Source organism: Leopardus geoffroyi, chromosome A1 (genome assembly GCF_018350155.1).
Source record: "Leopardus geoffroyi isolate Oge1 chromosome A1, O.geoffroyi_Oge1_pat1.0, whole genome shotgun sequence".
NCBI classification, from domain to species: domain Eukaryota; kingdom Metazoa; phylum Chordata; class Mammalia; order Carnivora; family Felidae; genus Leopardus; species Leopardus geoffroyi.
The window spans coordinates 91,194,882-91,220,185 of record NC_059326.1 but is presented as its reverse complement, the minus strand read 5'-3'; the positions used below and the strand labels follow the sequence as shown (position 1 = coordinate 91,220,185).

The window sequence follows — 25,304 nt, the reverse complement described above, 5'->3', positions numbered from 1 at the left end:
GAGACCAAAAGCAACAAAGACTATAAAGGAACAATCTATAGGAACAGGCAATACAACGGTACTAAATGCCTATCTATCAATAATTACTCTGAATGTAAATGGGCTAAATGCTCCAATCAAAAGACATAGGTTGTCAGAATGAATTTAAAAAACAAGAACCATCTATATGCTGCTTACAAGAGACTCATTTTAAACACAAAGACACCTCCAGATTAAAAGTGAAGGGATAGAGGGGCAGCTGGGTGGCTCAGTCGGTTGAGCATCTTGTGTTCAGTTCAGGTCATGATCTCAGAGTTTGTAGGTTCGAGCCCCACATCAGGCTCTTTGCTGACAGCTCAGAGCCTGAAGCCTGCTTCAGATTCTGTGTCTCCCTCTCTCTCTGCCCTTCCTCTGCTCGCACTCTCTCTGTCTCAAAGATAAACATTAAAAAGAATTTTTTTTTTAAGTGAAGGGAGGGATGCCTGGGTGGCTCAGTCGGTTGAGTGTCTGATTTCGGGTCAGGTCATGATCTCACAGTTCATGAGTTCAAGCCCCATGTCGGCCTCTGTGCTGACAGCTTGGAGCCTGGAGCCTGCTTCCGATTCTGTGTGTCTCTCTCTCTCTGCCCCTCTCCCGCTCATGCTCTATCTCTCTCTCTGTCAAAAATAAATATACATTAAAAAATAATAATAATAAATAAAAAAATTTTTTAAAGTGAAGGGAGGGGTGCCTGGGTGGCTTAATTGGTTGAGCGTCCGACTTCATTCAGCTCGGGTCATAATGGGTTCGAGCCCCACATCAGGCTCTGTGCTGACAGCTCAGAGCCTGGAGCCTGCTTCAGATTCTGTGTCTCCCTCTTTCTCTCTGCCCCTCCTCTGTCTGCACTCTGTCTGTCTCTCTCTCTCTACAATAAGTAAACGTTTAAAAAATTTTAAAAAATAGTGAAGGGATAGAGAATAATTTATCACACTAACGGACATCAAAAGAAAGCTGGAGTAGCCATACTTGTATCAGACAAACTAGATTTTTTAAAGTATATTTTATTTATTTCAAGGGAGAAAAAGCATGCATAGGAGGGGCAGAGAGAGGGAGAGAGAATCCCAAGCAGGCTCTGCACTGCCAGCATGGAGCCCAATGTAGGGCTTGAACCCACAAACCATAAGATCATGACCTGAGCCAAAATCAAGAGTCAGATGCTTAACCAACCAAGCCACCCAGGTGCCCTGAAACTAGGTTTTAAACAAAGACTGTAAAAAGAGATGAAGATATCAAATAAAGGGGACTATTCAACAAAAAGATCTAACAATTGTAAATATTTATATCCCCAACTTGAGAGAAGCCAAATATATAAATCAATTAATAACTTGAAGAAACTGATTGATAATAATACCGTAATAGTAGGGGACTTCAACACCCCACCTACAAAATAGATCATCAAAGCAGAAGATCAACAAGGAAACAATGACACCCTGGACTGGATGGACTTAGGTATATTCAGAACATTTCATCCTAAAGCAGCAGAATACACATTCTTTGCAAGTGCACATGGGACATTCTCCAGAATAGATCACATACTGGGTCACCAATCAGGCCTCAACCAGAACAAAAAGATTGAGATCATACCATGCATATTTTCAGACCACAATGCTATGAAACTTTGAGTCAAACACAAGAAAAAACTTGCAAAGACTAAAATTACATGGAGGTTAAAGAACATCCAACTACAGAATGAATGGGTTAACCAGGAAAAAGGACATGAAGAAATAAAAAAAAAAATACATGGAAGCAAATGAAGATGAAAACACAACAGTCCAAAACCTTTGTGATGCAGCAAAGGCAGTCATAAGAGGGAAGTATATAAAAATACAGGTCTTACTCAAGAAGCAAGAAATGTCTCAAATATGCAACCTAACCTCACACCTAAAGGAGCTGGAAAAAGAACAGCAAATAAAGCCGAAAACCAGCAAAAGGTAAATAATAAAGATTAGAGCAGAAATAAATAACCCAGTAGAACAGATCAGTGAAACTAAGAGCTGGTTCTTTGAAAAAATAAAATTGATAAACCAGACTTACCAAAAAGAAAAGAGAAAGGACCCAAATAAACAAAATCACAAATGAAAGAGGAGAGATCAAAACTAACACCACAGAAATACAAACAATTATAAGAGAATACTATCAAAAATCACACGCCAACAAACTGGGCAATTTGGAAGAAGTAGAAAAATTTCTAGAAACATATAATCTACCAAAGCTGAAACAAGAAGAGAGAGAAAATTTGAACAGACCTATAATCAGCAAAGAAATTGAATCAGTAATCAGAAATCTCCCAGCAAACAAGAGTCCTGGGCCAGATGGCTTCCCAGGGGAATTCTACCAAACATTTAAAGAAGAGTTAACACCTATTCTTGTGAAACTGTTCCAAAAAATAGAAACAGAAGGAAAACTTCCAAACACACTCTACGAGGCCAACATTACCTTGATTACAAAACCAGACAAAGGCCCCACTAAAAAAGGAGAATTACAGACCAATATCCCTGATGAACATAGATGCAAAAATTCTCAACAAGATACTAACAAATTGAATCCAACAGTCCATTAAAAGAATAATTCACTACAATCTGGTGGGATTTACTCCTAGGCTCAGGGCTGGCTCAATATCTGCAAATCAATGTGATACACCACATCAATAAAGGAAAGGATAAGAACCATATGATCCTCTTAATAGATGCAGAAAAAGCACTTGACAAAATACAGCATCCTTTCTTGATAAAAACCCTCAAGAAAGTAGGGATCAAAGGAACATACTTCAACATCATAAAGGCCATATAACAAAAGACCCATAGCTAATACCATCCTCAATGGGGAAATACTGAGAGCTTCCCCCCTAAAGTCAGGAACACGACAGAGATGTCCACTCTCACTACTGTTGTTCAACATAGTACCGGAAGTCCTAGACTCAGCAATCAAACAACAAAAAGAAATAAAAAGCACCCAAATCAGCAAGGAAGAAGTCAGACTTTCACTATTTGTAGGTGACATGATACTCTATGTAGAAAACCTGAAAGACTCCACCAAAAAATTGCTAGAACTGGTACATGAATTCAACAAAGTTGCAGGATATATCAAATCAAAGTACAGAAATCTGTTGCATTTCTATACACCAATAAAGCAGCAGAAAGAGAAATCAAGGACTCAATCCCATTTACAATTGCACCAAAAACCATAAGATACCTAGGAATAAATCTAACCAAAGAGGTAAAAGATTTGTACTCTGAAAACTATAGAACACTTATGAAAGAAACTGAAGAAAACACAAAGAAATGAAAAAAACATTCCATGCTCATGTATTGGAAGAACAAATATTGTTAAAATGTCTATATTAGCCAAAGCAATCTACACATTCAATGAAATCCCTACCAAAATAACACCAGCATTTTTCACAGAGCTAGAACAAATGATTCTAACATTTGTATGGAACCAGAAAAGACTCCAAATAGCCAGTCATGTTGAAAAAGAAAAGCAAAGTTGGAGGCATCACAATTCCAGACTTTAAGTTGTATTACAAAGGTGTAATCATCAAGTCAGTATGGTACTGGCAAAAAAAAAAAAAAAAAAAAACCAGACACATAGATCAATGGAGAATAGAGAACCCAGAAATGGCCCCACAACAACTATATGCTCAACTAATCTTTGACAAAGCAGGAAAGAATATCCAATGGAAAAAAGCCTCTTCAACAAATGGTGTTGGGAAAACTGGATGGCAACATACCGAAGAATGAAATTGGACCACTTTCTTACACCATACACAAAAATAAAGTCAAAATGGATGAAAGACCTAAATGTGAGAGAGGAAACTATCAAAATCCTAGAGGAGAACACAGGCAGCAACCTCTTTGACCTCAGCCACAGCAACTTCTTACTAGATGCATTGATGAAGGCAAGGGAAACAGAAGCAAACAAGAACTATTGGGAGCTCATCAAGATAAAAATCTCCTGCACAGTGAAGGAAACAATCAACAAAACTAAAAGGCAATGAACAGAATGGGCCAAGATATTTGCAAATGTCATATAAAAAATACACTTATCATGATAAGATAAAATGATTGAAAATAAAAGAAAATAAAAATAAATACCAAGAATTGTGAGAACTCACTGAGAGTGTTTGGGCTGGGGTAGGTGACTCTTTGCTGACCTAAATAGCTCTCCAGATATCTTGAGACATTTGTTCCTGCCATGGCCAGGCCATCCTCAGTGAGCAGTGGTGTAAAACCATACAGGAGTTTCAGTAGGAGAAGGGCATCTGTTCCTCCCAGCGAGGCTTCTCCTCATGGGCAGAGCAGTCCACCTGGTCTGTCAACACTGGTGCTATCATCTGCTAGCTACATGCCCTTGGGTGAAGGGAACCAAGCCAGCAGCTGATACCCAGATTTTACTTGGAAGGAGTGACTCCACAGAGAACCAACTGGTAGAAAGGTCCACTTCAACTAAATTTGGACTTTATTTCTTCCATCTCCCCTTTGCCTTGAACAACAGTGTAATTTATCATTGGTTTGGAGTAAGTTATTGCTTTAATGGCCAATTAAGAGACATTATCCTACATACCACTGGCTTGTGAAATGGTACTATTATAAATTATAATTCCTGCAGTGAACCTATGTTAAATATACTGGCAAAGACAAAAAAATATCATGTATTATATAATTCCATTTATATGAAATGCCAATAGACAAGTTTATAGAAACAGGAACTAGACGAGTGACTAGGGCTGGCAGGGGATGGATAGTGACTGATATGAGAGTTTCTGTTAATTGGTGTAGGGTTTCTTTCTGGGGTGGCGAAAATATTTTTAAAGTAGAGTCTGGCCATAGTTTGCACAACTCTGTGAATATATGAGATGCCATAGAATTTGACACTTTAAAGAGTTCATTTTATGGTATATGAATTATATCTCAATAAAGCTTTTTTATCTTTTTTTTTAAATGTTCATTTTTTGAGAGATAGAGCACAAGCTGGAGGGGGGGGGGTGGGGAGAGAGAGGGAGACACAGAATCCGAAGCAGGCTCCAGGCTCTGACCTGTCAACACAGAGCCCGACGTAGGGCTCGAACCCACAAACCGTGAGATCATGACCTGAGCTGAAGTCTGACACTTAACTGAGCCACCCAGCCGCCCCAATAAAGCTTTTTTAAAAAACACAATTGGAGTGCCCGAGTGGCTCAGTTGGTTGAGCGACTGACTTCGGCTCAGGTCATGAACTCATGGTTTGTGAGTTCGAGCCCTGCATTGCTCTGTGCTGACAGCTCAGAGCCTGGAGCCTGCTTCTGATTCTGTGTCTCCCTCTCTCTCTGCCCCTCCCCCACTCATGCTCTGTCTCTGTCTCAGAAATAAATAAACATTAAAAAATTAAAAAAAAAAAAACACAATTGCAGGACACCTGGGTGGCTCAGTCAGTTAAGCATCCGACTTCAGCTCAGGTCATGATCTCACGGTTGGTGGTTCCAGCCCCACGTCGGGCTCTGTGCTGACAGCTAAGAGCCTGGAGCCTGCTTCAGATTCTGTCTCCCTCTCTTTCTGCCCCTTCCCCACTCATGCTCGTTCACATGCGCTCTCTCTCTCAAAAATGAATAAATATCTTAAAAAAAAACCCAAACCACAATTGCTGTGGGGCATCTGGGTGGCTCAGTCAATTAAGCATCCAACTCTTGATTTTGGCTCAGGTCATGATCTCACAGTGGTGACACTGAGCTCCGCATCAAGCCCCTGCTGTGGAATCTTCTTAAGATTCTCTTTCCTTCTCCCCCAGCCCCTATCTCCTGCTTGTTCATGCTCACTCTCTAAAAAAAAACAAAACAAACCCCCCCCCCCAAAAAAAAACCCAAAACATAATTGTTTAAAATTTTCACCAAATTTAAAAGAATGACTTTGGGTTTCTATTATAAAACTGTTCTATTAAGATGCTGGGCTAGGAACATAAATCACCCATAACACTTTGTTATAACTACGTGTTTTAATGTGCTTGGCACAAGGGTAAAGTCAGGAATTCAGTGCTCTAGCCTCTGCTCATCTATTTAAATCTTATTTCCACTCACTAGTTTCATTACATTAAAGTCTAATGAGTAAATGGTCATCTATTTCTTCTTGCACTTAATTTTTAAAATTATTTTTTAAAGTTTTCAGTGTCTGTAGGACATTGCAGAGGAAATTGTGTGTGTGTGTGTGTGTGTGTGTGTGTGTGTGCATGTCTATACATGAGACATCACAGAGGTCTCATCTCTAAGGGGTGAAAGGTTAACTGGTTGAGACAGCCTCTAAAAGAAATGCATGTCTGAGTGACTGGGTTCTAATCCCAGATCTATCATTGATTACCTGTAAAGCCTTGAGCAAGTTATTATGCTCCCCATGTCCCCATTTCCTCATCTGTAAAAGACAGTGATGATTCCATTTGTCTCCCAAGTTACCCGAGGACTGAGTTACCCGATAAGAAGCACCTGGCAAACTCTTGCTCAATAAAGCATTGCTATTATTAGTAGTAGGGGTCCTGCTTAATTTATGTATGTATTATTTCCTGTACTCTTTATAGTCTTGTCACTCACTTGATATTCATCAGAAGCTGATTTCTTTAAAGGTGCCTAGACAATGCATAGTTATTCTTAGCTTTGATGGTGAGATTGCTGAGAATCAGAAACTTAAAGTTCCTGACACAGTTCCTAACTCACCAAGCTTGCTTAGAACCCAGGCATTTTGAGTTTTAGTACAGAGATTTTTTTTTCATTTTTTCCCATTAGTCCATTTTTTTGATTGCCCCATACTCAGTAATAGGGAAATGGAGAGGTGGTCAGGAGCAGAGAATTTGTTCAGGAGGGTATATAGAGCGGTTCACTCTCTCTTTGTCAGTGCTTCCATGACAGAGGATGGGGAAGTGAGGACAGGGTCCCAGTGGGGAAAATGAGGGGGGGGGGTGGTGAGGGGAGACATACAAATGAGAAATGATGCAGGAGTTGCACGGGGCGTTAGGTGAAGGGGTTATACTACCAGCTACAAGTAGTTTCTCAAATGCTCTTTTAAAAAAATTTTTTTTCCATTTTACGCAGTTTGAAAGAGAGAGAGAGAGCACAAGTGAGAGAGAGAGGGGCAGAAGGAGGGAGGGAGGGGGGAGAGAGAAAGAGAGAAAGAGAGAGAGAGAGAGAGAGAGAGAGAGAGAATGAATTCCAATCAGGCTCCGTACTCAACACAGACCCCGACGCAGGGCTCAATCCCATGACGCTGGGATCATGATATGAGCCGAAATCAAGAGTGGGACACTGAACCAACTGAGCCACCAAGGTGCCCCTGAAATGCTCTTTTTATCAAAAACAAAAAATTATAATATTATAAAAATTATCAGCCATAAGTTTAAAAGCTGTCAATGAAACACATTTTAAATGAGTATTTCTGTGTAATTTAGTGAGTGTTTAGTGTTTCATTTTTTTTTTCTTTCCAGGCTTATTGAGGTATAATTAACAAATCTAAAAACTATATTTAGGGTGTACAAAATGATTTACTATAGGTATACACTGCAGAAGGATTACCACAATCAAGTTAAGTAACAAATCCATCACTCACATAGTTACCATTTTGTGCATGTGTAGTGAGAACCCTTAAGATCCACTTTCTTAGCAAATTCCAAGTATACAATACAGTATTATTATCTAAAATCACTCTGCTAAATATTAATCTCATTAATATGAGATGAGATTACTCATCTCATATGCCATGCTTGTATAAATGTACATGAATTCTAATCCAAGTATTGATGGCTGATTAATGGTTAATAATGGGTTAACTAACCATTCCCTTGAAACTTCTAATTTTTAGTGAATTATATTAAAGCTTCATGGGGCCTTTGGGAAGTGATAAAGTCATGAGGGGTAGGTTCTCATGAATGGGAGTAATGGGCTTAAAAAAGAGTAGTCATGAGAGGACACAGTGAAAAAAACAGCTGTCTGTGAAGAAGCAGATACCAAATTCACTAGATACCCAATATTCTGGTTCTGTGATCTCAGACTTCCCAGCCTCTAAAACTGTGAGAAATAAATGTTTGTAAACAAACAAACAAACAAAAAACAAACAAAAAATCTTAAATGAACCCTCAAACTGTTTTTTGTTGTTGTCATTGTTATTTGACTTGCTTTCTCCTCCTTATGATAGATTCCTTGAAGTATTCCATGAAAGAACATGAATATTTATGACCATTGCTACATATAACCAAGGGAATTTTCAAAAGGGTTGTGTTAATTAACATTATCATCAATATAGGCAAGACTACAACAGTTTTACAGCACCACTATGCATACTGCATATTGTCATTAAAATATATTTTCCTACCAAAAATAACAAAACAGTACCTCCTGGATTCCCCTTTAAACTCTTTTGATTATTAGTGAACTTCAACATTTTCCTGCATGATTTTTCCTTCATTATGAATTATTTTTCATTGTGTAGGGCAATGCCATGCATGACAAGACAGCATTTCTGGCTCCTGGGCTAGAGATAACAATATCACCCTCTATCTTGGTCAGTGTGGCAACCAAAACTCCCCCATATATCTTCACATGTGGCACATGTACTTTTGTGAGATACCAACCATTGCCTGCTGATCTAGCTTAAGATCTGGACCAAACATAGGCCTAAGTATCTATTCCAAGCCTTCTTTTCCTTGAGTTCTACTCTGGTTCCAGTATGGCCTTCAGGGGAAGAGGAGACCTCTTGCCAATAAAGAATTAATAAGGCACCTCTGAGAAAAAATGTCTTTGTAACTTCATTGACTGGTTTGTCCTCTGACACTTAGAACAGATTCTGTCCTTGGTTTTCACCTATATTAGAACTTCTCTCAGCACAAAAACAGACACTTAGGTCAATGGAGCAGAATAGACAACCCAGAAACAAGACCACAGTTACATGGTCAATTAATCTTTGACACAGGAGGAAGGAATATCCAATGGGAAAAAAACAGTCTCTTCAACAAATGATGTTGGGAAAACTGGACAGCAACATGCAAACGAAAGAACCTGGACCACTTTCTTACACCATACACAAAAATAAATTCAAAATGGATTTAAGACCTAATGTGAGATCTAAAACCATAAAAATCCTAGAAGAAAGCACAGGCAGAAATTTCTCTGACATTGATGGTAGCAACATTTCTCTAGATAAATCTCCTGAGGCAAGGGATACAAAAGCAAAAATAAAATATTAGAACTACATCAAAATAAAAAGCTTCTACACAGAGAAGGAAACAATCAACAAAGTTAAAAGACAACCTACAGAATGGAGAAGGTGTTTACAAATGACATATCTGATTTGGTTAGCATCCAAAATATATAAAGAACTAATAATACAACTCAACACCCAAAAAACAATCCAATTTAAAAATACGCAGAAGGGGGGCGCCTGGGTGGCGCAGTCGGTTAAGCGTCCGACTTCAGCCAGGTCACGATCTCGCGGTCCGTGAGTTTGAGCCCCGCGTCAGGCTCTGGGCTGATGGCTCGGAGCCTGGAGCCTGTTTCCGATTCTGTGTCTCCCTCTCTCTCTGCCCCTCCCCCGTTCATGCTCTGTCTCTCTCTGTCCCAAAAATAAATAAACGTTGAAACAAAAAAAAAAAATAAAAATACACAGAAGGTATGAATAGACATTTCTCCAAAAAAGACATCCAGATGGCCAACTGATACATGAAAAGATGCTCAACATCACTTATCATCAGGGAAATGCAAATCAAAACTACAATGAGATATCACCTCACACCCGTCAGAATGGCTAAAATCAAAACCACAAGGAACAACAGATGTTGGTGAGTATACGGAGAAAAAGGAACACCCTTCCAGTTGATGGGAATGCAAATTGGTGCAGCCACTGCAGAAAGCAGTATGGAGGTTCCTCAAAAAGGTAAAAGTACAACTACTTATGATCCAGCAATCACACTACTAGGTATTTACCTAAAAACTACAGAAGCACTAAATGAAAGGGATACATGCATCCCTGTGTTTATTTCAGTATTATTTACAAGAGACAAATTATGGAAGCAGCCTAAGTGTTCACTGATAGATGAATGGATAAAGAAGATGTGGGGTGTGTGTGTGTGTACATATATATATATTCATATGTATATATATTCATATGTATATATATAATATGGAATATATATAATATGGAATATTACTCAGCCATAAAAAAGAATGAAAAGTTGCCATTTGCAACTAAATGGATAGAGCTAGAGAGTATAATGCTAAGCCACATAAGTCAGAGAAAGACAAATACCATATAATTTCACTTATATGTGGAATTTAAGAAACAAATGAGCAAAGGAAAAAAAGAGAGAGAAGATGCAGATTCTTAACTATAGAGAACAAACTGCTGGTTGCCTGAGGGGAGGTGGATGGGGTGATGGGTTAAATAGGTGATGGTGACTGCGGTGCCTGGGTGGCTCAGTCAGTAAGCATCTGACTCCTAGTTTCAGTTCAGGTCATGATCTCACGGTTTTGTGAGTTCAAGCCCTGCATGGGGCTCCGCACTGGCAATACAGAGCCTGCTTGGAATTCTCTCTCTCTCCTCTCCCCAACTCACGCAGTCTCTGTCTCTCTTAAAATAAATAAACTTTAAAAAAAAATAGGTGATGGGGATTAAGTAGTACACTTGTGATGAGCACTGGATGATGGATGGAGGCTGTGAATCACTATATTGTACACCTGAAATTAATATTACATTGTATGTTAACCAACTGGAATTAAAATTAAAGACTTAATTAAAAAACTAAAAATTTTAAAAAGGAACTTCCCCTCCCTGGAGGAAGCTTTGAGCTCCCCTAGAGAATGAGCAGGCTCAGCCAGCGTATGTTTCTCACTCCAGGCCAAAACTTGGTATCAGAAAAAGGAGAGTGGCTCTAGGGGAGAAGACAGGGAAGGAGAGCAGGTTAGGGACTGGGATTCAGACTGACAATCCACATGTCAGCCTTTAGGTAAAAATTGCTTACACCACCCTGATCTCCAATATGAATGTAATTCTGCCCTTTCCAAACCAAACGCATTAGAGCCTTAACCACAGTCTTTCCACATTATACAAACCCTTTTGCTAAAAGGCAGTAAAATTCCTTTGTTAGCTTACGTGAACACTATTCTCTTCTGCTCATTTTTCATGGATCCAAAATTCTTTTGTGGGGTATCTATCCACTCACGTCTAACTTTTAAAATCAGAGTTATCAGGTTTTCCTAACACAGCAAAGGTGCTACAGGAAAGCATAGATTTTGTTTCAGTAAGTGGAGGTCCAGAGTTATTGGATTACAAGAGATTCCATGGCAATTAATTCCTTTAAATTCCAAAATAAAGACTCAGAAATTATTTTTAAAATCTACCAGAATTCCAATTTCAATTTTAACTTCCGTCCTCACAACAGGAAAAAGCTGAACACACTGGAATTCAATGAGTTTTCTTAGATTCATTAGAGAATTAAGGTCACAGGACACACTGCCACCCCAAAATCTGGACAAATCTGCACATACAGAGAATCCCAGGCACGATCGGTTTGCCTGATCTTGTAGTGTAGGAACCGTACTGACAGGACTGCTGGTATTTATAGGCACACGTAAATGGAAATTGATGAACCCGATGCCGAGTGTGGTGGGCTAGACTGAGAGTTTAAAGCTCCTGGGAATCCAGTCTTTGAGGGGCTGTCAGACTTTCATGGGTTTTATCTCCAGGAATCCCACCAGGTTCTCACAGAGAAGAGAGAAAAATCCTCTTATGTTTTGGGCAGAGGGAGGGGAAAGTAACCATTTTGAAATATGGGCTTTGTCCATAGCAAAGGCATACACTTTAAGGGAAGTCACTTTGCCAGAACCTTATGTATATTTTTAATTTTTTATTTAAATTTCAGTTAATATATAGTGTAATATTAGTTGCTTCAACATTTCCATACATCACCTGATGCTCATCACAACAGGTGCCTTCCTTAATCCCCATCACCTATTTCCCCCCAATCCCCCATCCACCTCCCTACCAGAACTTTATTTGATCTGAGAGAAGGACGATTAAGCAACTCCAAACATTTCTAGCTTTCCCGCCTCATATAAGGGGAGGGGGGAAAAAAAAGCTAAGAAATGCTTCTAAAGGTCACAGCAACACAACGGGGGAGGGGGGAAAATAAGAAAACTGAAGGCTCTGGCAGTTACAACTATAGCAAACAGTAAACATACCCCCCAAGGCCTCCCCCCCAAAACTTCACACTAAAAGTCAGTTACTTCAGTTTCTATGACCTGATACATCAAGTCTGGCTTTCAACAAAGCTATAAAGCCCTGCTACAGGCTATAGAAATAGTCTGAAGAGACAAAGCAAGCATCATAACCAGACTAAGATATGATATATTTTTATATTCTCAGTTACGGACTTTAAAATAACTATGATTAATGTGTTAAGGACTCTGATGGAAAAAGTAAGTAACAGGCAAGAACAGATGGATAATATGAGCAGAGAGATGGAAGCCTGAAGAATTGAAAGGAAACAGTATTTGGGACGCCAGGGTGGCTCAGTCAGTTAAGCATCCAACTCTTGATTTCAGCTCAGATCATGATCTCAGGGTCGTGAGATAAAGCCCTGTGTCGGTCTCTGTGCTGGGCGTGGAGCCCACTTAAGATTCTCTCTTGGGGCACCTGGAAGGCTCAGTCAGTTAAGTGTCCGACCTTCAGCTCAGGTCATGATCTCACAGTTCATGGATTTGAGCCCTGCATCAGGCTCTGTGCAGACAGCTCAGAGCCTGGAGCCTGCTTCAGATTCTGTGTCTCTCTCTCTCTCTCTGCCCCTCCCCTTCTCACTCTCTGTCTCTCTCAAAAATAAAATCAACATTAAAAAAAAAAGATTCTCTCGCTTCCACGTGTGTCCAATAAATAAATAAATAAATACATAAATAAATAAATAAAACTAGAAATAAAAGACCCTGTGAGAGAGATTAACAGAGGTGAAAAAATAATCAGTGAGCTTAAGATAAGTCAATAGAGATGTCTCAAGCTTAAATGCAAAAAAAAAAAAAATTTTTTTTAAACAGAATAGCTATCCAAGAACTGCTGGACAAAAAGTCCAGCTATACAAAAGTATAACATTCACATAATGCTCCAACCTAGAGATCTAGGGTTACTGAATGGATAAAAAACAAAAAAACAAAAACAAGATACATCTATATGTTGCCAAAAAGAGACTCACTTCAGACCTAAAGACACACAGAGACTGAATGTGAAGGAATGGAAAAAGATATCCCATGCAAATGGAAAAGAAAAAAAGCTGGGGTAGCAATACTTATGTCAGACAAAAAAGACTTTAAAACAAAAATTGTAACAACAGAGAAGGAAGGGAATTTCATAATGAAAAAGGAATCTATCCAACATGAGAATATAACATATTGTAAATATCTGTGCACCCAACGTAAGAGCACCTAAATGACACATTAGACCTGGTGGAATGAACAGATATATCCAGAACATTCCATCCCCAAACAACAGAGTACACATTCCTTTTACGTGCACATGGAACATTCTCCAGGAGAGATCACATGTTAGGCCACAAAATAAGTCTCAATAAATTTAAGAAGATGGAAATCATATCAAGCATTTTTTTTCCAACCATACAGTAAGAAACTAGAAATCAATTACAAGGAAAAAGTGGAAATAAAAAAAAACAGGCAGAGGTTTCTAAATGGGTCAATGAAGAAATCAAAGAGGAAATTAAAACCAAACCAACCAAACAAACAAACAAAAAAACCCACCACGGAGACAAGTTAAAATGGAAAAACAATGGTTTCAAATCTTTGGGACACAGCAAAAGCAGTTTTAAGAAGTTGATAGTGATACAGGCCTACCTCAAGAAACAAGAAAAATCTCAAACTAGCATTCTAACTTTCCAAGTAAAGGAAATAGGAAAAGAAGAACAAAGCTCAAAGTTGGAAGGCAGGAAATAATGAAGATCAGTGTGGAAATAAATGAAAAAGACTTAAAAGGAAAGAGAGAGAGAGAGAGAGAGAGAGAGAGAGAGAGAGAGAGAGAAAGAATCAATGAAACCAAGGCTAATTCTTTGAAAAGAAAATAAACCAAATTGATAAACCTTTAGCCAGACTATTCAAGGCAAAAAGGAAGAGGAACAAATGAATAAAATCAGAAATGAAAAAGAAGTATCAATACCACAGAAATACAAAGGATTATAAGAGCCTTCTACTAAAAGTTTATGCCAACAAAGTGGACAACCTACAAGAAATGGATAAATTCATAGAAACATATAATCTTACAAAACAGAATCAGGTAGAAATAGAGAACAGATCAATTGGTCTGAACAGACCAATTACTAGTAACAAAATTGAGTTAGGAGTAAAACAAAACAAAACAAAAACAAACAAACAAAAACAAAACAAACACTCCAAAGTCCAAGACCAGAATGCTTCACAGGTGAATTCTACCAAACAATTATAGAAAAGTAATACCTACCCTTTCCAACTATTCTAAAAAATAGAAGACAAAGAAAATCTCCAAATTCAGCACTACCCTGATACCACAAGCAAAGACACTACAAAAATGTCAAACTACAAGCCAATACCCTTGATGAACATAGATGAAAATATCTTCAAGAAAATATCAGCAAACTAACCTGAAATATACATTAAAAGATTATTCCAGGGATGCAAGTATGTCTAATATTTGCAAATCAATCAACATGATACATCCAATTAACAAAATGAAGGATAAAAATCATATAATCATCTCAACAGATGCAGAAAAAGCATTGACAAAATTCAATATGTGTTCATGATATAAATTGTCAACAAACTGGGTATAGAAGGAATATACCTCAACATTATAAGGGCCATATTGCAAACCTACAGCTACCATCATACTCGATGGTGAAAACCTGAAAGCTTCTTCTCTAGGATCAGGAACAAGGATGCCCACTCTTGTCAATTTTACTCGATATAGCCTAGCCACAGCAATGAGATAAGAAAAAAATAAAAGGCATTCAAATTGGTAAAGAAGTCAAACTATCACTATTTGCAGCTGATACTATATATAGAAAACCATAAAGACCCCACCAAAAAGCTACTAGAAGTAATAAGTGAGTTCAGTAATGTTGCAGATACAAAATTAATATATGGAAATCTGTTGCATTTCCATACACTAATACAAAAGTAAAAGAAAGAGAAATAAAGAAAAAAATCCCATTTATGATTGCACCAAAAAGAATAAAATACCTAGGAATAAATTTAGCCAAGGAGGTAAAATACATACTCTGAAAACTATAAGACATAGATGAAAAAAATGAAGTCAGCACAAATGCAAAGATATACCATGCTCATGGAATGGAAGAATTTATATTGTTAAAATGTCCACACTACCCTAAACAATCTAAGGATTCAATGCAAAAGCCCTATCAAAATTCCAATTATATTTTCATGTAACTAGAACAAATACTTCTAAAATACATGTAGAACCACAAAGAACCCTGAATAGCCAAAGCAGTCACGGGAAAGAACAAAGTTGGAGATATCACCACCTTAGATTTCAAACTACACTACAAAGCTATAGTAATCAAAACACTATGGTCCTAGCACAAAAACAGACATGCAGATCAATAGAAAAGAATAGAGAACCCAGAAATAAATCCACACTTATATGGTCAATTAATCTATGACAAAAAAAGGCAAGAATATACAATGGGAAAAGACAATCTCTTCAATAAACGGTGTTGGGAAAAGTGGATAGCTACATACAATAAAATGAAATTTAAAAAACAAAAAACAAATGAAATTGGACCAATTTCTTATACCATACAATTAAATTCAAAATGGATTAAAGAGTGCTCGCTTCGGCAGCACATATACAAAATGGATTAAAGACCTAAATGTGAGACCTGAAATCATAAAAGTCCTAAAACAAAACATAGAGCAATAATTTCTTTGACATCAGCCTTAGCAACACTTTTTTGGATATGTCTCCTTGCACAAGGGAAACAAAAGCAAAAATAAACTGTTGAGACCACACCAAACTAAAAAATGTTTGCACAATGAAGGTAACCATAAACAAACTGACAAGGCAACCTACTGAATGTGATAATTATTTAATCTGGTAGGGGATTAATATCCAAAATATATAAAGAATAAACACACACAAAAAAAGCCCACAAATAATCAGATCAAAAAATGAGCAGAGTAACTGAACGAACATTTTTCCAAAGAAGACATACAAATGGCCAACTGACACATGAAAAGATGATCAACATCATTATCAGGGAAATGCAAATCATTTTGCATAAATGCAAAAATGTCGTAAGGAATAAAATATGGAATTGGGAATATTCTTATTAAGGTACCCCCATTACCCATGAAGCAGTCTAGTATTAGCTGAAAGTAGACATATATTAGCTGAAAATGTATATTTCAAATTTAGGGCAACATTAAAAATTTTAAAGAAGTATGCTAAGGAGAAAAAAAATGGAATCATATAAAATGTTCAATTACGACCAGGGAAAGCAGGGTTGCCTGGGTGGCTGTCAGTTAAGTATTTGACCCTTGATTTTGGCTCAGGCCATCATGTCATGGTTGTGAGACTGAGCCCTGTGTTGAGCTCTGTGCTGGATATAAAGCTTGCTTAAGATTCTCTTTCTCTTTCTTTCTCTCTCTCTCTCTCTCTCTCTCTCTCTCTGTGTGTGTCCCTCCCCTGCATGTGCACACATGCTCTCTCTCAAAATAAATAAATAAACTTAAAAAAAAACAACAGAGAAAGCAGAAAATGAGGGGAATATTTTTTAAAAGAACAGATAAATAAACTTAAAAAAACAGAGAAAGCAGAAAAAGATGGGAATATTTTTTAAAAGAACAGATAAATAAACTTAAAAAAAACAGAGAAAGCAGAAAAAGAGGGGAATATTTTTTAAAAGAACAGATATAATAGATGAAAAACACTTATAAACATGGTAAATATTAACCCAACTATACCAATTACTTTAAATGTGAGTGCCCTAAATATACCAATTAAAAGACAGAGACTGTCAGAGTAAAATAGGAAAAGACCCACTATATGTTGTCTACAAGAAACCCACTATAAATACAGACACATATAGATTAACAGTAAAGGGATGGAGTAAGATATTACCATGCTAAGTCTAATCAAAAGAAAGATGGACAAGCTATATTAATTTCAAAGCCAACTTCAAAACAAGGGATTTATAAGAGACAAAGAGGGACATTACATCATGATAAAGGAATCAATTCTCCAAGAAGACATAATAATAATCCTTAACATGCATGCACCTAACAACAGAGCATCAAACTATGTGAGACAAAAACTGATAGAATTGCAAAAAGAAATAGACAAATTCACTATTATACTTGGAGACTTCAAAACATCTCTTTATCAGTAACTGACCTATCCAGTTGGTAGAAAATAAGTGAGAATAGGGTTTAACTACATAATACCACCAATCAATTGGACATCTATTTGACATCTATAAAATATTTTATCCAACCACAGCAGCATACACATTCTTCTCAAGCTCACTGGGAACATTCACCAGGATATTTCACACTCCGGGCCATAAAAACACTTTAACAATATCTTAAAAAAAAATTGTTTTTAATGTTTATTTATTTTTGAAGGAGAGAGAGACAAAGCATGAGCAGGGGAGAGACAGAGAGACAGGGAGACACAGAATCCAAAGCAGACTCCAGGCTCTGAGCCCTCAGCACAGAGCCCAACACGGGGCTCGAACTCACGAGCAATGAGATCATGACCTGAGCCAAAGTCGGACACCCAACCAACTGAGCCACCCAAGCACCTCCTTAACAATGTTTTTAATTGAAAATCATACAAGAGTGCAGTCAGACTACAGTGGAATTTAACTGGAACTCAGTAATTTAAAGATAGCTGGAAAACATCAAAAAAATTAGAGATTAAACAACATACTTTTAAATAACACTTGAGTCAAAGAGGAAACCAAAAGAGAAGTTTCAAAATATATTTAAATTTTTTTTTTCAACATTTATTTATTTTTGGGACAGAGAGAGACAGAGCATGAACGGGGGAGGGGCAGAGAGAGAGGGAGACACAGAATCGGAAACAGGCTCCAGGCTCCGAGCCATCAGCCCAGAGCCCGACGCGGGGCTCGAACTCACGGACCGCGAGATCGTGACCTGGCTGAAGTCGGACGCTTAACCGGCTGCGCCACCCAGGCGCCCCTCAAAATATATTTAACTCAGTGAAAATGAAAATACAACATAGTAAAACATGTAGGCTTCAGTAAAAGCAATGCATATTAGAGAAATTTATAGCAATTAATCCATACATTAGAAAAATAATTTTTTTAATTAGAAAATTAAAATTTCTAAAACCAATAATCTAAGTTTCCACCTTAGAAAAACAGAGGAAAATGGGCACTATAAACTCAAAGCAAACAGAAGAAATAATAAAAATTAAAACAGAAGTCAGTGAATTTGAAAACAGTTAATCACTAGAGAAAACTCAATGAACACCAAACATTGGCTTTTTGATACAACTCTATCAGGGTTAACCAAGAAAAAAAAAAGAGAGAGAAATCAAGAGAAATCATAAGTTACAAATACACAAATACTGGAAATGAAAGGGGGTCACCACTATTGATCTCACAGACATTAAAAAAGAGATATTACAAATAATTCCATGCCCCCAAATTTAATAGATTCAATAAAATTCTTTGAAAGAAACAAAACTCATGTAATAGAGAAATTCATAAAGAAACTGAAACAATAATTAATAACCTTCTAAAAAGAGAGCAACAAGCAGATGGTTTCACCAGTAATGGTTTTACCACACAATTGAGAAAGAAATAATACCGATTCTCTACAATATCTTCCAGAAAATAGCAGAGAGAACTCTTGCTAACTCATTCTACAAGGCCAGAATGACCCTAACAACAAAAACCATATGAAGACTTTACAAGTTGGGGCGCCTGGGTGGCGCAGTCGGTTAAGCGTCCAACTTCAGCCAGGTCACGATCTCGCGGTCCCTGAGTTCGAGCCCCACGTCAGGCTATGGGCTGATGGCTCAGAGCCTGGAGCCTGTTTCCGATTCTGTGTCTCCCTCTCTCTCTGCCCCTCCCCCGTTCATCCCTCTCTCTCTGCCCCTCCCCCGTTCATGCTTTGTCTCTCTCTGTCCCAAAAATAAATAAACGTTGAAAAAAAAAAATTAAAAAAAAAAAAAGACTTTACAAGTAAACTACAGACCACTATCTTTCACGAACATAGTTGCAAAAATCCTCAACAAAATGTTAGCAAATGAATCAAAAAATGTAGGGGCGCCTGGGTTGCTCAGTTGGTTAAGTGTCCGACTTAGGGTCAGGTCATGATCTCAAGGTCCAGGAGTTCGAACCACTCGTTGGGCTCTGTGCTGACAGCTCAGAGCCTGGAACCTGCATCAGATTCTGTGTCTCCCTCTCGCTCTCTGCCCCTCCCCCTCTCATGCTCGCTTGCTCTTTCTCTCTCTCTCAAAAATAAACATTGGGGGAAAAATTTTTAATGTATTAAAAAATTATACATCATGAATAAGTGGGGTTTATTCCAGGCATGCAAGGCTGCTACAATATTTGAAAATTAATGTAATTCATCACATCAACAGGCTAAAGAAGAAAAATCATACGAAGCACATATATATAAATGCATAAAAATCATTTAAAAAACCCAACACTCATTCATGATTAAAATCAACAAGAATAAAGGGGAACGTCCTCAACATGATAAAGAACATCTATGTAAACCTACAGTTAACAACACACTTAATGATGACAAACTAGATACTTCTAAGACTAGGAAGGGACAGATATCCACTCTTATGACTCCTATTTAACCTTGTTAAAAAATAAAATTAAAGAAGACACACTAAAACTGATACTACAGAGGGGTGCCTGGGTGGATCAGTTAGTTAAGCATTCGACTTTGGCTCAGGTCACGACCCCACGTTTTGTGGGTTTGAGCCACACGTCAGGCTCTGTGCTAATGGAGCACAGAGCCTGCTTCAGATTCTATGTCTCCCTCTCTCTCTCTCCACCTCCCCTGCTCTCTCTCTCTCTCAAAAAAAAAAAAAATTTAAAAGAAACCTTATACTACAGAAATACACAGGATCATAAAAGAGTACTGTAAACAATTACATAACAAAAAATTGGATAACCTAGAAGAAATGGATAAATTCCTAGAAACTTACAACCTACCAAGACTGAATTATGAACAAACAGAAAATCTGAACAGACAGTGCCAAAAGAGACTGAATCAGTGAGCAAAACCTCCCAACACATAAAGCCCCTGGACCAGATAGCTTTCCCACCTAATTCTAGCAAATATTTAAAGAAGAATTAATGCCAATTCTTCTCAAGTCTTCCCAATTCATATTGGGAGGCCAGCATCACTCTGATACCAAAGCCAGATAAGGATACTACAAGAAAATTATAGACCAATACCAGTGATGAACATAGATGCAAATATTGTCAACAAAATATTAATAAACTAAATTCGAATGTACATTAAAAGGATTATCCACCAGGACCAAATGGAATTTATTTCTAGGATACAGATGCTTCGTTGGAAGAGCATGTGACTCTTGATCTCAGGGTTGTGAGTTTGAGCACCATGTTGGGTGTAGAGATTACTGAAAAGAAACAAACAAAAAACATTAAAACAAAAAACAACAACAATAACAAAAGGAATTCTGACGGTCCTCTTGAATAAGGTAGAGGAAAAGCAGTGCAGCAAGAAAGGAGAAAAATATCTTCTCTGATGGCTAGCCCTCTGTCTGACATCCCAATTTCCCTCTGGGCCCTTTAGCCTTCCTCTGAGAGTAGAGAGCAAAGAAAGAGAAAATTCAGGTTTCTCTTATGAAGAAGGAAGAGGAGTAGAAGGAAAAGAAGAAATAAAGATGTTACATAAGAATGGTGTATATATGGACTTCAAGCTGTATTACAAAGCTGTAATCATCAAGACAGTATGGTACTGGCACAAGAACAGACATTCAGATCAATGAAACAGAATAGAGAACCCAGAAATGGACCCACAAATGTATAACCAACTAATCTTTGACAAAGCAGGAAAGAATATCCAATGGAATAAAGACAGTCTCTTCAGCAAGTGGTGCTGGGAAAACTGGACAGCGACATGCAGAAGAATGAACCTGGACCACTTTCTTACACCAGACACAAAAATAAACTCAGAATGGATAAAAGACCTCAATGTAAGACAGGAAGGCATCAAAATCCTCGAGGAGAAAGCAGGCAAAAACCTCTTCGACCTTGGCCACAGCAAGTTCTTACTCAACACGTCTCCAGAGGCAAGAGAAACCAAAGCAAAAATGAACTATTGGGACCTCATCAAAATAAAAAGCTTCTGCACAGCAAAGGAAACAATCAGCAAAACTAAAAGGCAACTGATGGAATGGGAGAAGATATTTGCAAATGACATATCAGATAAAGGGTTAGTATCCAAGATCTATAAAGAACTTATCAAACTCAACACACACAAAAAACAAGAATCCAGTGAAGAAATGGGCAAAAGACATGAATAGACACTTCTCCAAAGAAGACATCCAGATGGCCAACCGACACATGGAAAAATGCCCAACATCACTCATCATCAGAGAAGCACAAATCAAAACCACAATGAGATACCACCTCACACCTGTCAGAATGGCTCACATTAACCACTCAGGCAACAACAGATGTTGGCGAGGATGCGGAGAAAGAGGATCTCTTTTGCACTGCTGGTGGGAATGCAAACTGATGCAGCCATGCTGGAAAACAGTACGGAGGTTCCTCAAAAAATTAAAAATAGAACTACCCTACAACCCAGCAATTGCACTACTAGGTATTTATCCAAGGGATACGGGTATGCTGTTTCAAAGGGGCACCTGCACCCCAATATTTATAGCAGCACTATCCACAATAGCCAAAGTATGGAAAGAGCCCAAATGTCCATCAATGGATAAATGGATAAATAAGATGTGGTGTGTGTGTGTGTATGTATGTATATATATATATATACATACATACTCCATATATATATATACCTCGAATGGAGTATTACTCGGCAATCAAAAAGAATGAAATCTTGCCGTTTGCAACTACGTGGGTGGAACTAGAGAGTATTATACCAAGCGAAATTAGAGACAGACAAGTATCATATGCTTCACTCATATGAGGACTTTAAGGTACAAAACAGATGAACATAAGGGAAGAGAAGCAAAAATAATATAAAAACAGGGAGGGGGACAAAACATAAGAGACTCTCAAATATGGAGAACAAACAGAGGGTTACTGGAGGGGTTGTGGGAGGGGGGATGGGCTAAATGGGTAAGGGGCATTAAGGAATCTACTCTTGAAATCATTGTTGCACTATATGCTAATTTGGATGTAAATTTAAAAAATAAATTAAATTAAAAAAAGGAATTGTGTATATAGCATTGGTGAAAGAAAATGTAAACAAACAAAAAAACAACTGTGGCTTCTAAATTACTCATAAAATTGAGAACACCAACGAAATTGACAACATGGAAGAAAATACATTCAGAAAGAAGCAACGTTAAAACAAAAAATAAATAAAATGGAACAAAGAATAATACCCCAGAGGCTTTGAATCTAGATGTTTTTACATTTTAGAGATGATTTCCATTGCATACAGAATTTTTTTTTAGAAAAAAAACACAAAAGATGTATATCGATCTAGCTCATTATGCAAAGGAATCTATACCTGAACCTGATAAAGAGGAGGAAAAATATCCTAATAAATAAAATCAGATCACCAAATAGAATCTAAGGTATATTAAATAATGACTAACACATCACGTTGGATTTATCCCAGGGATTCACAGTGGGTCCACTGTGAAGGATTCTATATTACGTATGATGTTAAATGGCAAAACAGGAAAAAGATCCATTTAAATTTAAGTCTTGGTTGAAACCTCATACATTTCCTACTTTATGTATAAATGAGCACGTATATATACAAATATCACTAACATGACTAGCATGACGTTTCCCTTCACGTCAAACAGTATCTAAATTAAAGCAAACCCTTGGTGTTCAAACACTATTGGTATCTCCACACCACCTGTGCAAAATCAGGCTGCTTTATGAACACCTTTACGCCACCTGGTTCGAGAAGTGTTTGCCAATGCAGTTAAATTTGAAACCCCAAAGAGAGGTAAATGTCTTGAACTTTTCCAACACTACTGGAACAAGGAACACATACACAAATATGGTTAAGAATTCAGAAGACGGTTCAGCAAGGTGACTGATACATGAATAAGCAGAAGCTTTCCTATTTGTGACTAATAAAACAATCAAGACAATGTGGTGGAGGGAGGGAGAAGGGCATCGTATTAACGTAGCAACAAAAGCAAATCCCTGGGAGTAATTTTAAGAAGCCATGTGAGAAACTTACAAGCGTTTCCTGAAAATTAGAAAGCATGAACCAGATAAGCAGACACGCGGCAGCTGTTGCAAGACGGCGAGACTCAGAGACTCAGTGGCTTCGCCTCTGAAATGGGACAGTCATCCTCAAGGTCAGGAGAGGACTGAGGGACATCAGAAGGGCCCTCTGGAGTTCCGGTTTGGAGCCCATCTGGGCGGGAGTCTCTCCCCTGCTGCTCCGACGGGCTCTACCAAAGCCTTTCCCCGCGGGATCCAAGCCTGCCGCCTCCTCACCAAGACCGCAGCTGAATCAACCCCAGCCAACCAACTTCTTTCCAAGTCAGAGGCTGCTCCCCTAGGCAACCGCGTGTAGGCGGAAACGCCGCGGAGCATCCTGGGGATTGCAGTCCTTTTGCGCTCTGGTGCACTGATGCTCACCTGGTCCGCAGAAGGGCCGGCTTTGGGGAGCAGCTGGTCTGGCCCAAATCCCTCCAGCTGTAGAGCCGGGGCAGGGTAAAAAAAAAACCTCTCAAGTGATGGGTTCACTGGTTCCAGTGTCTGCTCTCAAGGGGCCAGGGTTGCTCTGGCCCAAGTTCATCTGTGGGTGCGGTGTGGTCTGCGAGTGTGCAGGAAACACCAAGTACGTTGAGAGAAAGCAAAATTTGTTCATCAGCCAATCAACCCTCACGTTTCCAGATCTAGGGTTCTCAGAGTGCTGCTTACAACTCTTCATCAGCTTGTCAATATCTACAAACAAACAGCCTGCAGAGACTTCGATTAGAATTGCACTGAATCTCTGGAACAAATTAGGGAAAACTGACCTCAGAATATTGAGTTTTCTGAGCCATGAAAATGGTATCCTGTATACTTAAGTGTTATCTAGTTATGTTCATAGAATTTTATAGTTTTCAGGATGCACATATTTTATTAAATTTATACCTAAATACTGACTTTTGTTGTTACCATTTTAATTAAAAAAATTTTTTTAATGTTTATTTATTTTTGAGAAAGAGGCAGAGGTGCAAGCAGGGGAGGGGCAGAGAGAGAGGGAGACACAGAATCCAAAGCAGGCTCCAGGCTCTGAGCTGTCAGCACGGAGCCCGAAGCGGGGCTTGAACTCACTAACTACAAGATCATGACCTAAGCGGAAGTGGGACGCTTAACTGACTGACCCACCCAGGTGCCCCAAGACTTGTTTTATATATATACATGTGTATATATAAAGAACTTTCCTGAGGGACAGAAGACAAGTCTGGAAAAAATGACAGGACACATCTGCGTTTGGATAAGACAATTTAACATTTTAAAGATATCAATAATCCTTAAATTTTTGGCAATTAAAACCCTATGGTAGAGGTGCCAGAACAGACAAGCTAATTGATGGAAGAGAATTAGGTGTCTACAGCTGTCCTGTATATATATGAGAACTTCATGTATGAAAAAATAGGACTTTACAAATCAGTGTTAGACTATGGGATGGATTATATTGGTAAGACTAGCTAGCTGGTCAAAAGGAAATTACATGGCTATTTTGCATGACTGAGCATCCTAAAATAAATTTCAGGTGATTCAGGGTATAATATATTTTTTTAATTTTTTAAAATTTTTATTTATTTTTGAGAGAGAGACAGAATGCAAGCAGGGGAGGGGCAGAGAGCGATGGAGACATGGAATCCAAAGCAGGATTCAGGCTCTGAGCTGTCAGCACAAAGCCTGACGCAGGGCTCGAACTCACAAACTGTGAGATCATGACCTGAGCCAAAGTCCGACACTCAACCGACTGAGTCACCCAGGCACCCCAGGATGTAATATTTTTGACACAAATACTGGAGAAAATGTGGGTGAAGCCAGTAAAAACAAAGGGAGATGTCTCCCCTGGGGTTCCTCATCCAAACCACACA

General features: G+C 38.3%; 1 long non-coding RNA gene across 1 annotated transcript in view; it reads right to left on the bottom strand.

Annotated features, from left to right (window-relative positions):
• The window catches only part of LOC123601829, a 56,828-nt gene extending 33,136 nt beyond the window's left edge, over nt 1-23,692 (bottom strand). The window contains exon 1 of the long non-coding RNA XR_006714266.1: nt 23,435-23,692. This is a non-coding gene — a long non-coding RNA (uncharacterized LOC123601829). The remainder of the gene's footprint in view (nt 1-23,434) is intronic.
• Nucleotides 23,693-25,304: the final 1,612 nt, after the last annotated feature.